Source organism: Vespa velutina, chromosome 17, assembly GCF_912470025.1.
Source record: "Vespa velutina chromosome 17, iVesVel2.1, whole genome shotgun sequence".
In the NCBI taxonomy this organism is placed as follows: domain Eukaryota; kingdom Metazoa; phylum Arthropoda; class Insecta; order Hymenoptera; family Vespidae; genus Vespa; species Vespa velutina.
Window position 1 is genome coordinate 3,334,203 of NC_062204.1, and position 19,407 is coordinate 3,353,609.

The following is a 19,407-nucleotide window of genomic DNA, read 5'->3' on the forward strand; positions in this document are numbered from 1 at the left end:
TTCTTTTTTTTTTCTTTTTTGGTTTTAAGTCAACGAAAAGATTTTCTTTCATTTTAACAAACTTCGTGTTCTCTACGAATTTTTTTTGTTTTTTCCAAATCGAACCATTAAACGAAAATAAAAAAGAAATGAAATTATTTTGTTCAAAAAAAAAAAGAGGGGAAAAAGAAAACAGATGGAGGAACAAGAAAACAAAGTTGTCGTTTCCTTTATCTCGAAGCGATTAGATGTAAGAATTATGATAAATAAACGAAAATTAAATGAACAAAATAAAAGGGGGCGTTAGAAAAAAAGACAAAAAAGAAAAAGAGAATGAAAACATACTTGTTATTTAAGCACGTTCGAAATGAAACGCGTCAATGCACTGCGCGCGAATCTTTCGTCTAAACATCGTCAGAGCGCGACACGGCAATGTCCCGCGAGATGCGCATGCGCAACGTAGTTCGATGCACCGTATAAATATCGGTGCCGAAAGTTTTCGCGGGTAGTTGCTTGCGCGCATTAACAGAAGGTGGTTTGTTCGCCGACATAAAGAAAAAAAATAAGCGCAAATTAACAAATTGTATCTCTATACGCAATTTCTTTTTTTTTTTAAATATATATATATATATATATATATATATATAAAAATATATATTCGCACACACGCACAACCGTCTATTTATATATAATATAAATATATCGTAGTACGTATGGTACTAGCCGATAGTTTTTCGCTCGAGGCGATCGAAGAGGAAGAGGAAAATTTCGTAGAGGACAACGATAGGAAGAAATTAGTGAAAAAAGAAGAAAATTTAGGAATCAAGATGCCGGCCGACGTAGCTATGCACACCAACTTCCTTCAGTTCAACCAATCGAGCTTGAAGGAATCGAACGTTGATTCCTGTTGGAATACGGAGAACATGAGCGGTTATATGACCTTGGTTGGTCCGAACGGTCATCGGCAGGGCGTGCAGGTGAAGGTCTATCGTACGAGCGTCGAACACTTTGCCGTAATTTATCCGCAAAAAAAGGTCTGTCGACCATTGGGTGTACTTAATTTGAGAAATACAACGATCGAGAGATACGGGGAGGAAGGTTTTCTCGTACGCCAAAAGGGTTTTGACTCACCCATAGCGTTGACCTTTCTAATGGAGAACAAAAAAGAATTGGATTATTGGATAATGGCGTTTACAGCGAGAACGAGTCCTTTGGTACATCAAAGTAGCCTGCCCATAGTCGAGGAAGAAGAAATCTAATTGACGAGAGAAAAAGATCCAATCCTAAACGATTTAACGTATAAACGATCGTGTCATCTTCTGATCGAGTCGTAGACTCGAATTAAGTAAAAGAGGGATGGCCTCCGCTTCTCTCCTTAGAGGACGCATGGCCGAAAGACAGCCGCCGATCGACCACCGTCTCTTTCTCTCTCTCTCTCTCTCTCTCTCTCTCTCTTCCTCTTTTTCTGTGTGTGCATATGTGTGAGCGTGTACGTATGCGATGCGTATTCGCACGCATAACTGTCTACTTGCTATCCTGGCTTAAACAAGAATGAGATAAGGGAGGTCCATGATATATGAAAAAAGAGAAGGGAAGAGGAGAAAGAAGAAGAGGAGAAGAGGAGAGGAGAGGAGAAGAAAGGTGTTTGCCACTCCCCGAGAATTCATTCAAGCTCTTCCGGGTTCCAGGAATCGTTGAAAAACAAGGGAAGAGAGAACCATCGTGTACTCTTCCCTTGAGTAATATTCAAGGACGTTCCGAAGAAAGAAACAAGAGAAAAAATGTGAAGAGAAGGGAAAGAGAAAGGGAGAGAGAAAGAGAGAGAGAGAGAGAGAGAGAGAGATCGCGTTGAGAGATCGAAGGATAAACCATAAGTAGGATCGATCATTTCGTCCTTTTATCTCTCTCTTTTTCCCTCTCTCTCTCCCTCTCTCTTTCTCTCTCTCTCTCTCTCTCTCTATCTCTCTCTCTCTCTGACTAGAGAGATACGAACAGAAACGCGTGCGCGTAGTTTTCACCTCTCTCGAGGGAACGCCGAGGCCATGTTGGCACTCTTTCCTACGGACCGACCAGCAGCATCATCGATCCCAACCTGCTGCAGCCAATCGCAGCTTACCTACCATTCAAAGAAGAAAAACAAGTGAAATGGATGGAAGGAAGAAAGAAAGAAAGAAAGAAAGAAACGAAGATGGCAAGATTTTCTTCGTTAATTTTTCCAACTCTTACATTTTATAAGTTCTCTTTCTATCTCTCTCTATCTATATATTTATATATCTATCTATCTGTCTGTCTATATTTTTCTCTCTCATTCTCTCATCTTTTCTCAATAAAAAGAACAAACAACCGTTAAGTTCGACCTGGCAACCGCATGGTGAAGCCGTTCTCCATTCTGTCTTGTGAAAGGAGAGCATCTTCTTGTCCTTTCGTGTGATAGGATCAAAGGCAAAAGACAGAGACAGAGAGAGAGAGAGAGAGAGAGAGAGAGAGAGAGAGATGTATAAACTTATGGAAGGGATTTCAAGGCAAAAAAGTAATCTCTCTTCTCTTCGACAAATCAGCTTTGTAATCGTGACTCGTCTTTTTCGATTCTCGATCCTATTCAAAATTGGCACGAGTATATGTACTTACGTATATAATATATACATATATACATACATACATACATGCATACATATATCTATATCGTTGCAAATCGTGTGATCTTAAAAGCACGTGAGAGAAGTTTCATCTCTATACTAAATGTGAACTCTCTTCGATTATTTCTAATTCATTGCACGTTATCGTTCGTGCAGTTAGGACACACCAATACCATTTAAAGTTTCGACGACATATTCTTTCGGGACTTTTGTCATTGTCGTGTCTCATTCTGACGAGATACGTGAGTCGAATAATTTCGAAGCTTAATGGTCTATCGAACAGTGATAATAAGAGATAGATAGATAGAGAGAGAGAGAGAGAGAGAGAGAGAGAGAGAGAGAGAGAGAGATAAAAAAGAGAGAGAGAAAGAGGATAATATGGCGCAAAATTTTTCGTAAGGATGAAGCTGTCAGAAAAATTATAAAAAAGAAAAAAAAGAAAAAGAAAAAAAAGAAAGAAAGAAGAAGAAGAAATACAAGCGATAGATATAGTTTATTTATCGTCGCATTATACCCATCGCGTTTGTGGTAAACTTAATTTAAGATTTGTCTGTGATATTACGTAGATGAACGATGCCGTCGATTGCTATATTAGGCATCGAGAGATATCCCGTAATTATTAGAATTATTATACATATTATACAATACAATACATATACATACATCGAGTAAGTTATGTACAAGGTTGTTCGATCAAATGTCTACGATCGAACGAAAATCAATCGATTTTTTTTATCTTTTCTTTTTTTTTTTTTTTTTTTATTTTTTTTTATTTATTTATTTTATTTTATTTCTTTTTGTTTCTTTCATATCTTCTACTTTGTAGATACGAAAATATACATTAAATATTTATTTCTTTTTTCTTTTTTTCTTCTTTTTTTTGTTTTGTTTTTGCTTTTTTTTTTTTTTTTTTTTTCTCGAATTATTTACCTACAGATTAATAAAAGAAATTTATTTAATACGATTTAACATCGATCGAACATCCTTACGTATACACGTTACACATGCATAAATTATAGATACATACATACATACATACATACATACATACAATATATAGAAACGTACAGATTGAAATCGTAACGAAACGAAACGATTTCGAAGAGTCGATATGTTCGAGCCCGATCTTATGTACTTATTATTATACTTACGTCTCGATATCTATTTTTCGATTAACGAGAATTGGATCGTTGCCCGTTGGAAACATCAACCGATCACGTCGTTCTCTTCTACTTCTTCATTGTCGTAGCCCATGTCATTTGATCGAAAAATTGAAAGAAAGAAAGAGAAACAAGAGATAAAAAATGTCAACGAATAGAGAGAAAAAGAGAGAGAAAGTAAACGGGCTTGATCGGGCTCGAAACCTTTCCAAGAATCTTTGTAAATATTAGTTAGAGAGAGAGAGAGAGAGAGAGAGAGAGACAAGCCTTCTTATCGCAAAGGACTGTCAAGCATTTCAATGCTTTCGATGATCCAAAAGAAAAAAAAAAAAAAAAAATATTGATCCCTTCGATCATTATTTTTGGATCACGGAAGCTATACTCGTAGCTCTACTCGAACTTTTGATAAAAAAAATATCCACAATCATACTTCCAGCTATCTTTTCCAATAAGAAACGATACAAAAAAAGAAGTAAATAAATAAATAAATAAATAAGGAAAAAAGCAGTTTATCTCTATATAATAATCGTACTAACATCGTAGTCTTTCTCGATCCTGTTAGCGTACGTTTAATCGACACACGCATATCGATGATAATATTCTTTGTATATACATACATATACACACATATATATATTATATATTATATTATATATATATATAAATATATATATATATCACCAAAATAAACGTCGTTCATGTCATGATAAATATACAAGCTAGTATTGTATTTACATTTAAATCCTAACACATTCCCTTGCAGATATTAGAAACTAATGTTATAAAAAATGAAAAAAATGGAGAGAGAGAGAGAGAGAGAAAGAAAAATCATATACATATAAATACCATAGAATCTTTTCTGATTGAAAATGAACAGAAAGGATAGATCTTGCAAGTCCGTTCGTATTATCACTCGGAAGTTTCCCGGTAGCATTACACTCACATACATATACGCACACACGCACACGCATATATAAACAAACAAACTTGCCCTATATACGTTCGAAAAAGAAAAGACATAAGTTACATAACGAGTGAAACGAGTCCGTTCCTTGCATGTTGACTTCTACTCTCTGCTGTGGCTTTTTGTCGCTAGACAAAATAATCATGCAAATAAAAAAAGCTTTATGTTTATGCCGAAATTAATCACTCGCGATTTTTTCCGATCAGAATTTTCTTACCTTTTATAACAAATTTTTATTTAGATGGTATTATATATATATATATATACACATGGATGGTGTTAACATAATTACATGCATGCGCTAAAATAATAATCGAGGAAATTTTCTTTTTCTTCTTTTTTTTTTTCTCTAGAGTTTTACGCTCGAATTATCAGTTTCATAGTAATAAAACAGCCACGATAGTCATTCCTAAAGACCTTTAACATTTTCTTTCCTCTATTCTCTTGTACCTTCAACAAATAATACATATATGTATATACATATATATTTTTTTTTCTTTCTTTTTTTTCCTGTACTCTCTTATATATATTATTGCTTTTTTTTTGTTTGTTTGTTTGTTTGTTCATCTTAATCCTAAGATTAAGAGGAACTCTGACATTATGAAATCACGAGGAGTTTCTCTCATTATGTCGGCCAGCCACATCGCTACACAGACACAGAGAAGATCGCGGCCGTTGACTTTGCCGTTTCCGCTTTACGTTTACCAGCTCGTCTGCTAAATAAAAGGAAGAAAGAAAGAAAAAAGGAAGAAGAAGAAGTAGTAGTAGTAGTAGTAGTAGTAGTAGTAGTAGTAGTAGTAGTAGTAGTAGTAGTAGTAGAAGAAGAAGAAGAAGAATGACGAGACTGGTCTCTAGAAAAAAAAGAAAGAAAAAAATAACGTACGGGTTGCATTCGTTTTCTCTATTTTAAGACGAGTTAAACACGTTTTATATATCGATTTTATATATCTTAACATTACACACACATATATATATATATATATATATATATATGCGTGAGAAAAAAGGACGAGTATGTATATGTATATATTTATATATATATATAAACGAAAATTTAGAAGAAGGGTAGTTTCAATGGCTGTTCAACGAGTTCATCCGTTTAAGATATCAACGGTTTTTGCCCATCTGCAGAACTACCCTGGATTGAATTATAAAAAAGGTATAAGGTATAGGTATACCTATAGCTTTTGTTCGTTGTCTTCAAAGAAATGCACCCTACTTCGAAGAATTTGTATTCTTTATATAAGTGATAACAAAAGGGGGAATCTCTTGGAAAAGTTCTACGTAGAAAACTTGATCTCTGTGTGATACGTTAAATGTGTTCACAATATTTTTCTTTTGTTCTTTTTTTTTTTTTTTCCTTTTTTTCTTATTTTATACTTTTCGAAGAATACTATCTCCCTTCTTTCTTTCACGATTTGCAATAATTTTATATTTCTTTTTTTTTTTTTTTTTTTTTTTTTTTTAGTGAAGCACACAAAGTATATAAAATCATTTTCATTCTTCTTTTTGGAAAATAAATAAAATTCATTAACGTAATATATATATATATATATATATATATATATATGTATAAACGATCGAAGCGATCTCATTTATTATAGTAACATGTTTTAAACGATAAATATGTATCGAACTATGGAATATTAATCTACGTGTTCTTCTTCTTTTACGTCACTTAGGTCACGGAAGAAGAATAATATCATGCTCGGAATCACGAGATTACATAAATCCGCGCTTGATTACAGGCTCACAGGGATCCATAATTTTATAGAAAGAAAGAAAGAAAGAAAGAGAGAGAGAGAAAAGAAAAAAAAGAAGAGAAGATACTTTATCTCGATTCTCGTACAAATGTTAATATTTTTTTATCTATCTACTGTGACGTTTTCTTTGATTGATGGATGAAGAAAGCAATATTCATGCTCTTTTTTATAAGAACATCTTATTATATATCATAAATAGTAACATTATATTACATAGAATGTCAAAAGGAATTTTTTCTAATCAATAAATTCAATATCTCCATTTAAACAAACTTATAATCATATTTTCATTTTAAATTCAATTAATTTATGAACGAATCGTTTCATTATCGCATCTTATTATTTATATCAGGAGCCCTTTTTTAATCGTGCATTACGAAGACACGTTTGATCAGACATTTAAAGTCAAGATATTGAATTAAACTATAAAAAAAAAAAAAAAAAAAAAAAAAAAAAAATATAAAGAAGTGAGATAGAAAAAGGAGAAAAAAAAGCAAAGATATATTTCATTTCGTCGAGGCAAAAAGTCGCGTAGCTAAACGTTTTTTTTTGCCGATTAAACGATATTTATAAATGACGATATAATAAAGTGTTTCTCACCTTTAAACTTTATCGACCCTTTCAACGTTGGACATTGAATAGTCTCTAAATCTCTTATAGATACAGGTTGTGGAATTCATCCGTGTCTCCTTCCTAGTATAATCTAGTTAGCTATGAACTAACATATATATATATACACATGTTAGCATAAGCTAGTCCGTTGGTATTCGTTCATTTGCGTTCGCTTGCTCGCTAAACTAGCTTTCATAACGAGTTAATTCTTTTGTCTCGTCGATGCCTATCCATTCAACGACGCGACGTCGCGAAAGAGGTGCGGCCAATGCTTTTTCGAGCTATTCTCGATGTTAAAAAGGCCGACATGTATGTATTTATGTACGTACTTTCGATCGACGACAACGATAACGACAATGACAATGACGACGACGACGACGACGACGAAGAGGACGACGACGAGGAGACAAATCTCGTTGATGGGATACCTTCATTAAATTATATTATATTAGCTCGAGATAATTTCATGTAAAAGGTCTATTAAAAGATTTGAAAGTACATTATGTTACTTCCTTTTTCCTATTTCAATTATGTTACCTTTTAAGTGTCAACGTACCCGAGAGAAAACTTTTTCCTCTTCCGTGTCTTCTATCTATTATATTTTCCTTTGTAGTAATTGGTTGTCGTAGTCACTCATTTGGGAATTTTTTTTTTTTTTTTATTTGCTATAAGTCTTTCATCTTTTACTCTCTTCCTATTGTATTTCCTTGAACTATATTTCTTTTTCTTTTTCTTGTAAATTTTCCTGACATCCTAAACGAATGTGAATTTCTATTTTTCATTTTCTCTCTTTTTTTCGTCGCAATGTCGTATCTCTTTTTCTTATATTAGTTTTTTTTTCTTTTTGTTTTTTTTTTTTTATAGAATGAGAAAACTAATTTATTATTCGAAATCATCAATTATTTATTTTGTAATTTGCGTTAGTTCGGCTGGTTTTCGTTTTTCTTTGTCTTTTTTTTTTTTTTTTTTTTTTACTGAAAAAAGATCAGCCGCTTACGAAAAATCGTCGATTTTTATTCATATCGTTATCTCTGTCGATAACTTAATTTGATGTTATTTTCTTTCTCTCTTTCTCTCTCTCTCTTTCTATTTGTGTTTTACAGAAGAATCGTCAAGAACTATAAAATCAAAGATTCATGAGTTTCCTTATTAGAAAGATAAATTTCGATTTATATTTCTCTCGAGTTTCTGTTTTTCGAAAAAGAAGAAGAAGTAAGAAAAAAGGAAGAAGGAGGAAGAAACAATCTTGAAAATTGTTATACGAGTACTACGATTTATATTTCAAATTATCTCTTTTATCTTTTTTCTTTTCTTTTTTTTTTTTTTCTTTTCTCTTATTTCTTTTTGACCGATCAAGCACTCACGTGTATACACGTCAATGATTTTTATTTCCCTCGTTCGTTGACGTCATAACTCCTCTCCCTCTTTCTCTCTTTCTTTCTCTCACATACACACACTCTTTCTCTCTCTCTCTCTCTCTCTCTCTCTCTCCCTCTTTCTTTTACATTGAAATGGTGAGATAATATTGCAAGAAGGTGTAGGACGTTTACAATGAAAGACTCCGCGAGAATGTGAGTCAGCAGAGGTCAAAGGCCATAAGTCGGTCGACAGTATAAGTCATCGAGAAATACTAGAAACGGCAAACAACGTTTGTAAATCGATCAGAAAATAAGTGAGAGTGGTGAAAGATCGATCGATCTTCGATCTGACGTAGAACGTCAGGGCAAACAGCAGCTGATATTTGCTCTCTCTCTCTCTCTCTCTCTCTCTCTCTCTCTCTTTCTCTCTCTCTCTCTCTTCAGAAATAACGCGCGAATGCAGTATTTCGTATATGCGAAACAATTTCATTTGTATTGTTTCACATTTCACAGAAAAAAAAAAAGAAAGAACGAACAAACAAGATTCATTTCGGATAACAAAATGAGAGATAAAAAAAATAAAATTATACGCTATTGTCATTTGCTTTCGATAACATCTAATCTTAATGAAAAATTAGGAAAAAAAGAGAAGAATGAAACTTACGATCTATACGCATACATATAAATATGAGATAGCAAAACGATTGGAAAAAGGATATCAAAAGAAAGAATAAAAAAATAAATAAATAAAATAACAAATCAAAGGAATGAAAACGTGAAATTAGAATTATGCAATCGAAATATAAATTTTTTTTTTCATCGTTTTATACAGGTACAAGCCAATATTGTTTCTAGATCAATTTATTATTTATTTATTTTCTTTTTTTTCTATTTTTTCATTTATAGGATTTACTAATAATATTAAGTTAAAGAAAAGATATATTTTTAATATCAAATAGAAACTTTTTGTTTCATCCTGTATATCTCATACGTATAAGTGTATATGTATGTGTTAGAATATTCGATTCGTATAGTTTGTCGTTGTCGATTGTGTAACACTTTGGATAAATTGAAGAAGAGAAAAAAAAAAAGAGAAAAAGAAACAAAAAGATAAAAAGAGTAGGAACAAAAGCACGTTACGTAGTAACGTCGGTAACATCATCGTCACCATCACCGTTCGCGTAATACTTGTCAAAGACACATTTTTCCTTACGAATTTAATCGTCTCGCTTACACCATTTTATATCTGTCCGATTTGTTTCTTTCGTAATATACCCAAGCTTTTTATGTAATCGCAGAAGCGAATGTTTTTATGAATGTTTACGTCACGATACGTAACATTTTCTTTCTTATATCAGCACCAATTTGTAACCAATGTCTGTTAATAATCAAACTGACGTAAAATACGAAAAGAAAAGAGGATCTTAAATTACACGTTCTATGGCTGCCTATAATAAATTTACAAACGCGCAAGCTCAATATTCTTAACCGATAATAATTTCGGTTCTCTCTCTCTCTCTCTCTCTCTTCCACGGTCTTTCTCCCTCTTATACATTTTCCTCTTCTATCTAACCAATCACCCACCCTCTCACCCACCCACCCTCCCAACCACCACCCACCCCCCGTCCATTTCGTATTCCACTCGATCGATCGTTTCATGCAAATTACACGAGAGTGTCCAGGAGCAAACCATTCCCCCATTTACGATTTATACCTTCATTATCCAAATTATTTTACGTTTATGCTAAAATACATCCGTACGATTTCTTTAATATATACGTATAATAGATTTTTTTGCTAAAAAGTTTCGCTCAAATAAAAATGATTCAAATAATAGTTCTAACGATTGATCTCGATATTATCGATCCTTTAATAATGGATATTATTTTATATTACTAAAAATATACGTGTATATCTAAATATTTCTACGATAACGATCGCGTATCCAATAATACTAAAATATAGATGATAGAGAATATAGAGCAAGATAAAAAGAAAAAAAAAAGAAAAATATGAAAGGGATAACGACGAAGAAGTTGCAATGTGTTAATGGATATTACTTAAGATCTATATCGAATTGATATTAGGTTTTATCATTGATAAGGATGTATTAATTATTTTAAAGAAATTATTTCTCACGCATATATATTTCACGGATAGATTCTCATTGAAAATGTACTCGATACAATTGATTAGTCACAACTTTTTTTTATAAAGAATTTTCCCCTACGAATCTCTCTTACCCTTCCTCTCACTCACTCACTCACTCTCTCTCTCTCTCTCTCTCTCTCTCTCTCTCTCTCTCTCTCTCTCTCTCTCTCTCTCTCTTTACCACCTCACCTCGCCCCACTTCTCTTATCCCTCCTATCCCTCTTACCCCACCTCACCGCTATCCTCGGTAGGAATAAATTTAACTCGCGAACGTTGGACTCGCAAATACGTTTTCAAAGAACGTATTCGTAAGGCAGGCTTCGCTCGAATTAGAAGGGTTCACTTGTGTATGTATGCGTTTATATGCATGTGCATGTGCATGTGCACGTATGTATGTATGTGTATGCACGAGCGTTTTGTAAGCTCGCTACGAAGGGAAAGCACCTCTTGTTGGCCCTTCTCTAGTCGTCAGTTGGAAACGAAAGACTGATTCATCCGGGAATATCCTACTTCTCTCTCTTTCTTTCTCTCTCTCTCTCGTTCTCTCGTTTCACTCTGATTATGCGTTCGAGGAAGACATTCCTATTGAAAGCTTCGAAATTCTCTATTTGCATTTGGATTCTCCTCTGGTTGATTCTCTTTTCATTTCTATTCCCTCATTCTCTTTCCCTCTTTGTCTCTGTCTTTCTGTCTCTTAAAATTAAAGTAATTTAAAATTACAAATGTTAAAAATAAAAATTTTGATATCATGTTGATCCAAAAATACATACATGCATATGTATTATAGATAATATAATCACTCGTTATTTTATACATAAATCAATTCAAAATTTGTTTAATTAATTAATTAGTTTTATATTATTGGCATAGTAAAGTGTTTATATATATATATATATATATATTTTTTTTTTTTTTTGGAAGGAAAATATATTCAATATTTATTTTTTTTCCTCTTTACGACATATTCTGACAAATTAGTTATTCGCCAAGTTAATACATTTAAATATATGTATTTTAAATTATTCCAATATTTTTATAAGATGATCGTGATATATTATTACAATATACTATCATAATTTTTTGACTGTGAAACCTCAATATTTCTTTTTTGTTTTTTCTTTCTTTACTAAATCATTAATAATTACTTATTTACTAATTATTGATTTACGACAAGGATTTAATATTTCGAAAAAATTTTTTTTATATATATATATATGTATATATGTATATATGTATGAGATTCGAAATTTCCCATAGAGGTATACAAAGCGTAACTCTCGAAATAAGATATTTGCGGACTGTAGGATGATTCGACGGAAGTTCCGTTGACTCAAATCGTATATTCTCTATCGTTGTTGGTCCAAGAAAATTTTCCTCAATCTAGCTAGATCAATGTCTCAAATTTTCTCTCCCTCTCTCTCTCTCTCTTTCTCTTTTCCATAGAAATACGAAGAATTTTATTCGAGCGAGAAGATAAAAAGAGGAATCATTGGGCAACGATTCTTGCCAAATATATATATATATATATATATATATATATATATACGATATATACATATATATATATGTATATATATATATATAAAGATAGATAAAGAAAAAGATATTTTAGATTTTTTATGATATATACATAGGTGTATATATATATATAAACCTATATATATAAAGATAGATAAAGAAAAAAGATTATTTAAAAAATTTTTTCAAGTTGCTGTCGGTAATGTTCTCTTTTTTATTTCTAGGTCATGGAATAAAATAGAAAAGAATGGAAAAGAAAAGGAAAGGAAAGAAAAAGAAAAGAAAAGAAAAGAGAACGTTCGTTCTTCTTTTAAGCCAACGAAGAAACGCTTTCCACGGCCCTACAATAGTTACGAGGTTACGCTTCCTGAATCTTATTGTATGTTGAAAAATGAAATGTGAACGCGGACAATGTAGAGAAAGAAAAAGAGCAAGGGAGAGACATAGAAAGAGAGGAAGAAGGTGAGAAAGAGGGAGAGGAAAAAGGAAGGAAGGGATGAGGAAACGCCAGGTGCAACGAATGCATCGAAGTGATCGAGTTTTATCTTCGTGCGAAAGTGCCATGTATTATCGATCGCTTTACTTTTTTCATTCGATCTTTATTTGCAATTTAAAATACATACATAAATACATACCCTGTATACATACAATATATATATATATATATATATATATATATATATATATATAGGATGAGTAAAGAATATAATAATTATATATATATATATATATATATATGTATAATTATTTCAAGATATAATCTTATGTAATTTGTTATTCCGAGAAGATTTAACGTTAAAAAAAAATGAATATTAATGTAAATTAATGTGTTAATATATTCGAAATAATTTCGAAAGAGTTGATGAAAAAAATTGAGTTGGAGGATCTAGAAATGATCGAAAGGCGACTTTTTGAAGGGCGTTCTCCTCACGAAAGCTCCTCTTAGGAATCCAAGAGAGGAAGAATAGGGACCCTACGGGTCGTCATGACAACGTGAACTAGTGGTCTCCTGACCCCCTCGCTTCAGCCCCAAGCCAACCCAACTCAACTCCCCCTCCCCTCCCACGAATACATACATATTTATGTATTCAGCCTGTGTCGTCGTAGCCAAGCCAAGCGAAGCGATTAAATCTCTCGGTGATCTTCGATGACGATGTGAGCGTGCATGCATCGGCGAAAAGCCAAATCGATCGCAACACGCCTAATCTCCGTTGGGAATAAAATATCGAGTTCGAAAATAACAGCGTTAAGTGATACGATGGTTTCGCGTGATCGATCGATTCAATAACAATGTACGTGTTTCCCTTATCTATGTTAGATATTATTTCTTTTAATTGAAAATAATAAGTTATTTGTTTTATAATAATTGATCCAAATATAATTCAACAATATTATTTAACAGTAATAATAAGCCATTTTTATTTATGTCATTAAAAATATGTTTTGCAAAAATTGTAAAAATTATCGTCACGATTCTCGATATAAAATTTCTTTAACAAAATTTAATTATTATTACGGAATAATTTTATCTGCATTCTCTCTTGAAGATACTCGAAAGTAAACAATTTAACAACCTACATTTATGTAATATTGTTATTTTCTTCTTATTTTTATAATAAATAGTACGAGGTTCTGTTTTCTCCCCTAAAACTCGGCACCATATTAACGAGATACTCTCTTGATATATGTATATATATATATATACACATATAACTTTATATACTCGTAATATATAATGTACCTTTTTCAAGCTTTTTGCACCTTGGACTTGTTTTCGAAAAATGATGAACAACTCGACCCGAATAACATCGATAACGTTTGATCGAAATGGTAATCAAGGAATTAGATTGAAGAAAAATATTTTATAGTAAAAATATATATATATATATATATAGAAAGGATGAGTATATTTTTATATAAATAAACGTTATTCGATATCAGCATTTTATTCGTATACTCGAAAGACGCCGCATTTTATTATCATATCTTATCTAACACTAGAATATTTCTTCTTTTTTTTCTTTCCTTCATTGCAACCCAATGCTAATTAGAATTTCGTTAAATCAGCAGATCAATCAATTGAACGTGTCAACGAAGAGAAACCATTTCTCAATGGTGTTAAATTATCGGATACTTCTTTTTGCGGCACAACTTTCGAAGAGTTGCAACGAGCAACGAAAAAGAAAAAAGAAAAAAAAAGAAAAAAAGAAGAAGAAAAAAAAGGATAAAGTAATACAAGAAAATCTAATGGTAGAAACAGCGAATACGTCAGACACTTTTGCGTGTTGGAATTTTACTCTGCTTGAATTGGCGACTTTTTATTCGTCCTCGTAAAGCTCGCAACAAGATCAAATCGAAAAATATACGTGTACGTATTATTCGTGTACATAAATACATATATACACAATATAATAATCATTCGCTTATTTGGCGCATCGTAAATTTGTGTCAATAATTTCGATTCGCATTATAATATCTATTTTAATTTTTCTTTTATTTTTTTTTTTTTTTTTTTTATTGTATTATTTAATTTTTATTTGAAATTTTCAACAATTTATACGACCGATAGAATATGTAAATCTATATTGCAAAACGATCGTTCGATATTATATACATAATAGATTATAAAATTAATCTATATTTTATTTGTGAAATTTGGTAATGAAAGATAATATCATTTTTGTATCAATCTAATGGGTTAGATCTTTCGATAAGTCGAATAAAAAAACGATTGATTAGATTTGTTATTTATTAGATCGGAATTTTGACGTCAGGAAAAGGAATCTTTCGACCTTTAGAAATAAGGAAAACCTCCTTTTGATTTTTCCTACATATGTATATTCAATGTCTTTCCAATCAATTTTATTTATTTTTTTTTCTTTTCTTTTCTTTTCTTTTTTCGTTGAATAAAATTGGCCGACTAAAATTTCGAGGTCATATAACTTCTCGATTTGAGAAATAATTATTATATATGTATATATATATTCGTATAAATTTCGTACAAACCAAATAAATATTGATGATAGATGAATTGAAAAGTCATCTTATACTGAGACATTTATTAAGTTAAACTAACATTAAAGATAATAACTTTCTTCGACTTTGCTCGCTGAAGATATTTACGCACTTTGTAATAAGCGATAACGAACACGTTGCTTCGTTTTTTAGAACGATAGTAAGAACGAACAAACGAACGAACGAACGAACGAACGAGCGAACGAACGAATGAACTAACGTATGTACGTACATACGTATATAAATAAGTACTAACATGTGTAAATCTTGCCAGGTTTATCATTTATCATAATTTTTTTCTTTTTGTCACTTTTTTTTTTCTATAGAATGCAAATGAAAGAAGAGAATGAAATAGACAAAGGAAATAAACGAAATAAAATTCTTCTTAATATTTGCAAATTAAAAGAAAAAAATATATAAAAGGAAGACAAATTGTAGAAAGTCTTTTGATCTAGATAAAGCAATATATAAAACATCTAATCTAATCTAATCTCTTTCGATGTCGTGAAATTCAATTACTTTGGCACATTCGTTACATACAATCTCATAACAATATCAAGTATTAAACGTACATATCATATATATATATATATACACGTATCTTAATCTTTTCAATATCTTTTGTTAAAATTTAATTATTTGAGAAAATTTGTATAATCCATTTCGAATGAAATAATAAATTAAAAATTGGAAACAAAGTTGGATGACTTTATTTATAAAAAAAAAAACAATTTTTTTCTTTTTTTATCCTTGAACAATTCGAACTTGATATATATATATATATAAATAATCATTATATCGTTTGAAACGTTTGAACGTTATTACGGTAAAGATTCTCTTTCAATTTATTCGTTTCGTCATGAAGCTAAAGAATTTCTTCTATATACTACTAAACGAATCGCGTGATATGTGCATGCATATCGATGAACCTCGTAGGGGGTCTTTCCTTCTGTTATATTAGCTTAATTGAAGCAATGATTTAAATGCCCTCTAAATGGAGAAAAGGCGCATTGTAATATTGGTCTGCCAGCTTGTCTGACGAACATACGTTTTGATTAAACGATAACTCCACGTATATGTATATAAATATGTATATAAATATATATATATATATATATATATATATATATATAAATATTTAAATGCATATGTAGTTGCATAAAGACATTTACATAACGTTACAAAGGAACACCTGCATTCTTAAACATTGATTGATATTCAATTAGAAATAATATTTGATTGCGAAAGAGAGTTCTAATGAGTCATTTCGTTATATAAAAAAGAAAAAAAAAAGAAGAAAGAAATATGATTTCGTTGATTTGTATTGATCTATCGATAAATTCCTCGATAGGGGAAAAAATATAATTGAACGACTTGGATCGCTTACACGATCACTGGATTCATCTCATTGCGATCATACAAGTACATAGATATTAATATAAAATATAAAATTAATTCATTCCGTGTATATAAATGAAATCATGAATTGTCGTATTTACAAATGAATTATTTATGTACTCTTGAAAATTTTTCTCTCGTATACTTTTCAATAATTCACATGAAACGAATTCTCACTTTGATCGTGGCTTTAGAAGTTTAACTCTAACACACATTAGACTTGTGCTCGTTTTAAACACGTGATTCCGGTGTTGCGTTACGTCTCTCTCTCTCTGTCTCTCTCTCTTTTTCTCTCTTTCTCTCTTTCTGTACTATTACAAACAACGTATGTCAGAATATCAGGACATATTGTATGTTAACGATATATGTGTTTACAGTTGATACAGAGAAGTTCGTCGATTGATACGAGCAAATAATAGGACGTAAGGAAATCGTAGTCGATAATAGTAAGGTTATAGATATGTATGTATACAATTCATAATAGAACGGGACGTGTTTGTATATGTATATATATATATATCCGTGTGTTTTCATTCTATGTTCTGTAATAGGTTAACTAACAAATTACAAGAAGAAAAAGAAAGAGGAGAAGGGGAAGGAGAGTACGAAAGAGTCATTTGAAATTTGACGACGAAGAGTCCTGATTATACGAACGAGGCACGTTAGTCGTTCTTGGTCATTCGCACAAACGAAACGAAAGAAGCGTGACGTTCATTAGAGCATTTAGATGGAGTCAACAAAATGATTAGTAAGAATTTCAAAGTATATTCGAAACGTAACACACATACACAGACACATACACAACGAGATGGAGATAATTTTAAGAAAATGTTGAAACCTATAAAGCGTACTTTTCTATTTTATATATTTATATATATATATATATATATATATATATATATGTACGTACATTCGTTCGCTATATAATAGTATTTAATACCATTCGCGATATCGATAATACATAAATCTCTCTCTTTATTCCCATTTTGTAGGAATTATGCGATAACGAAAATATTTATATAGGTAAGTTGGTAGGTAGATAGATAAATGTGTATGTATGTATGTATGTATGTATTTATATTTCGAGAGTTGAGCCATAGTACGTTCGCGAATAACACGAACGAACATTTAAACGACGAGTTTCTGCTCCGTTTCGTAGCGAGCTCGACACTTTCACCGCGAGCAGAGAACCGTAAAACGATGACGTGGATCCTTTTGCAAAGCTCCGTCGAGTTTCGTCGTTTCGATCGTTCATGTTACACCTGTGAGAACGTGGATATATGAAAATTCATAGGGGAAAAAAGGAAAAAATAAAACCAAGGAAAAGAAAAAGAAGAAAAAGAGAAAAAGAAAATTATAAAAACGATTGGCGAAATGAATTTTTAATCGCAAATATATCTGCATGTGTGCGCATTCGTACGTGTGGTGTGTCAATTAAAAAAAAACCTTGAATTCATTCATGAGAATCGTAAGAGCTTCCTTAAAATAAATTAAATAGATAGATAGATAGATGGATTTTCGAAACAGCTGATCGACAATGAATAGTTCATCTATAAATAAATCTTTCATAGGTTTATATTTTGGTGAGCAGCTCCCGAGCTAACGTAAGATATAACTTTTATTTTTGGAGCAGATTGTAAAAGACAGATTTCTAGGTATATACAGGATATATATATATATATATATATACGTACATGTATATACGTAACAATGGTTGCTTAGTCACCCGACCGAGTTCTTTAATGACGACATTGATGATGATGACGACGATGATAATGCTGATACGCGCTCGTACGACTCGCATCGATTATCAAATCAAGTGGATTAGTGCATAACACAAAGTGAATATGTTTTTCTATGAACATCTTTTCACAGAACCGAACTATCATAATAATAGCTATTCTTTTTTCTTTTTGTACGCTTATTAAAATAATTGGAATTGTTTTTTCCTTTTTTCCTTCTTATTTGTTTCTTTGATTGATTAATTATTTACATATATATATATATATATATATATATATATATATATATATGTATATTCATTTATACGTCTATTAACAAATTATAAATGTTACTTTTCTCTCTCTTTCTCTCTCTCTTTCTCTTTTGTTTGTCTCTCGAGAGAAACTTATAAATCAACTCTCGTATTTGTTTTCTTTTTTTTTCTTCTTGTCTTCTCAAGATTATATTCATGTCGACCAAAAAAATTACTACATTAAAACGAGATACGTTTTTATTTATTGACGCATTATTACGGTATCAACGATATCAGGCTTTACAATGAGTGCGTTGATTATTGTTCGTTGGTTAATCATTCTTCCTTATATGTACGAATGAGAACAAATTAAAATGACGTATTCTTTTTTTTTAGACGAGTTTATTATCAATAATCTCTCGTCACGGAAATCTTCTCTCGTTTTGTTCTCTTTCTTCTTCGTTTATTTATTTTTCTTTCCCTTTTACACTTCCTTTTTTAATTATTTATTTATTTATTTTTCTCTTCGATAAGAGGAAATCTTCTCGTACTCGTTTTCTTTCTATTTTTTTTTTGTTTTCATTTTTATTTGTCTTTTCCTTATTTTATTAGTTTTGTTCTGTTTTACTTTTTCTGTTTTTTTTTTTTTTCTTTTTAACTATTATTCATTATTAATTACTTATTTTCTACTCTGATAAATTCAAGCAAATAAATTCAAGCGAGACAAGAGAAAGAAAAAAGAAGGAAAAAAAAGAAAAGAAAAATATTATATACATTAATAAATATATATTTGTGACCGAGGTATCCAATACTCGTACCATTGAAAAGGCGAAGAATACTGGCTTTGGATTTCGGTCTGATAATGAAATATCATTTAA

The 19,407-nt window shown here is 31.2% G+C and overlaps 2 long non-coding RNA genes across 2 annotated transcripts; both read left to right on the forward strand.

The window, feature by feature from the left end:
* The first annotated feature begins 5,669 nt into the window (after positions 1-5,669).
* LOC124955143 lies at positions 5,670-6,986 on the forward strand. Its single transcript, XR_007102777.1, has 2 exons — positions 5,670-5,898; positions 6,422-6,986. It is a non-coding gene; the product is annotated as an uncharacterized LOC124955143 (long non-coding RNA).
* A 1,238-nt stretch (positions 6,987-8,224) lies between these two features.
* On the forward strand, positions 8,225-18,486 carry LOC124955141. The gene is made up of 6 exons (XR_007102774.1): positions 8,225-10,970; positions 12,366-13,433; positions 13,893-13,971; positions 14,209-14,509; positions 17,106-17,302; positions 17,547-18,486. It is a non-coding gene; the product is annotated as an uncharacterized LOC124955141 (long non-coding RNA).
* Positions 18,487-19,407: the final 921 nt, after the last annotated feature.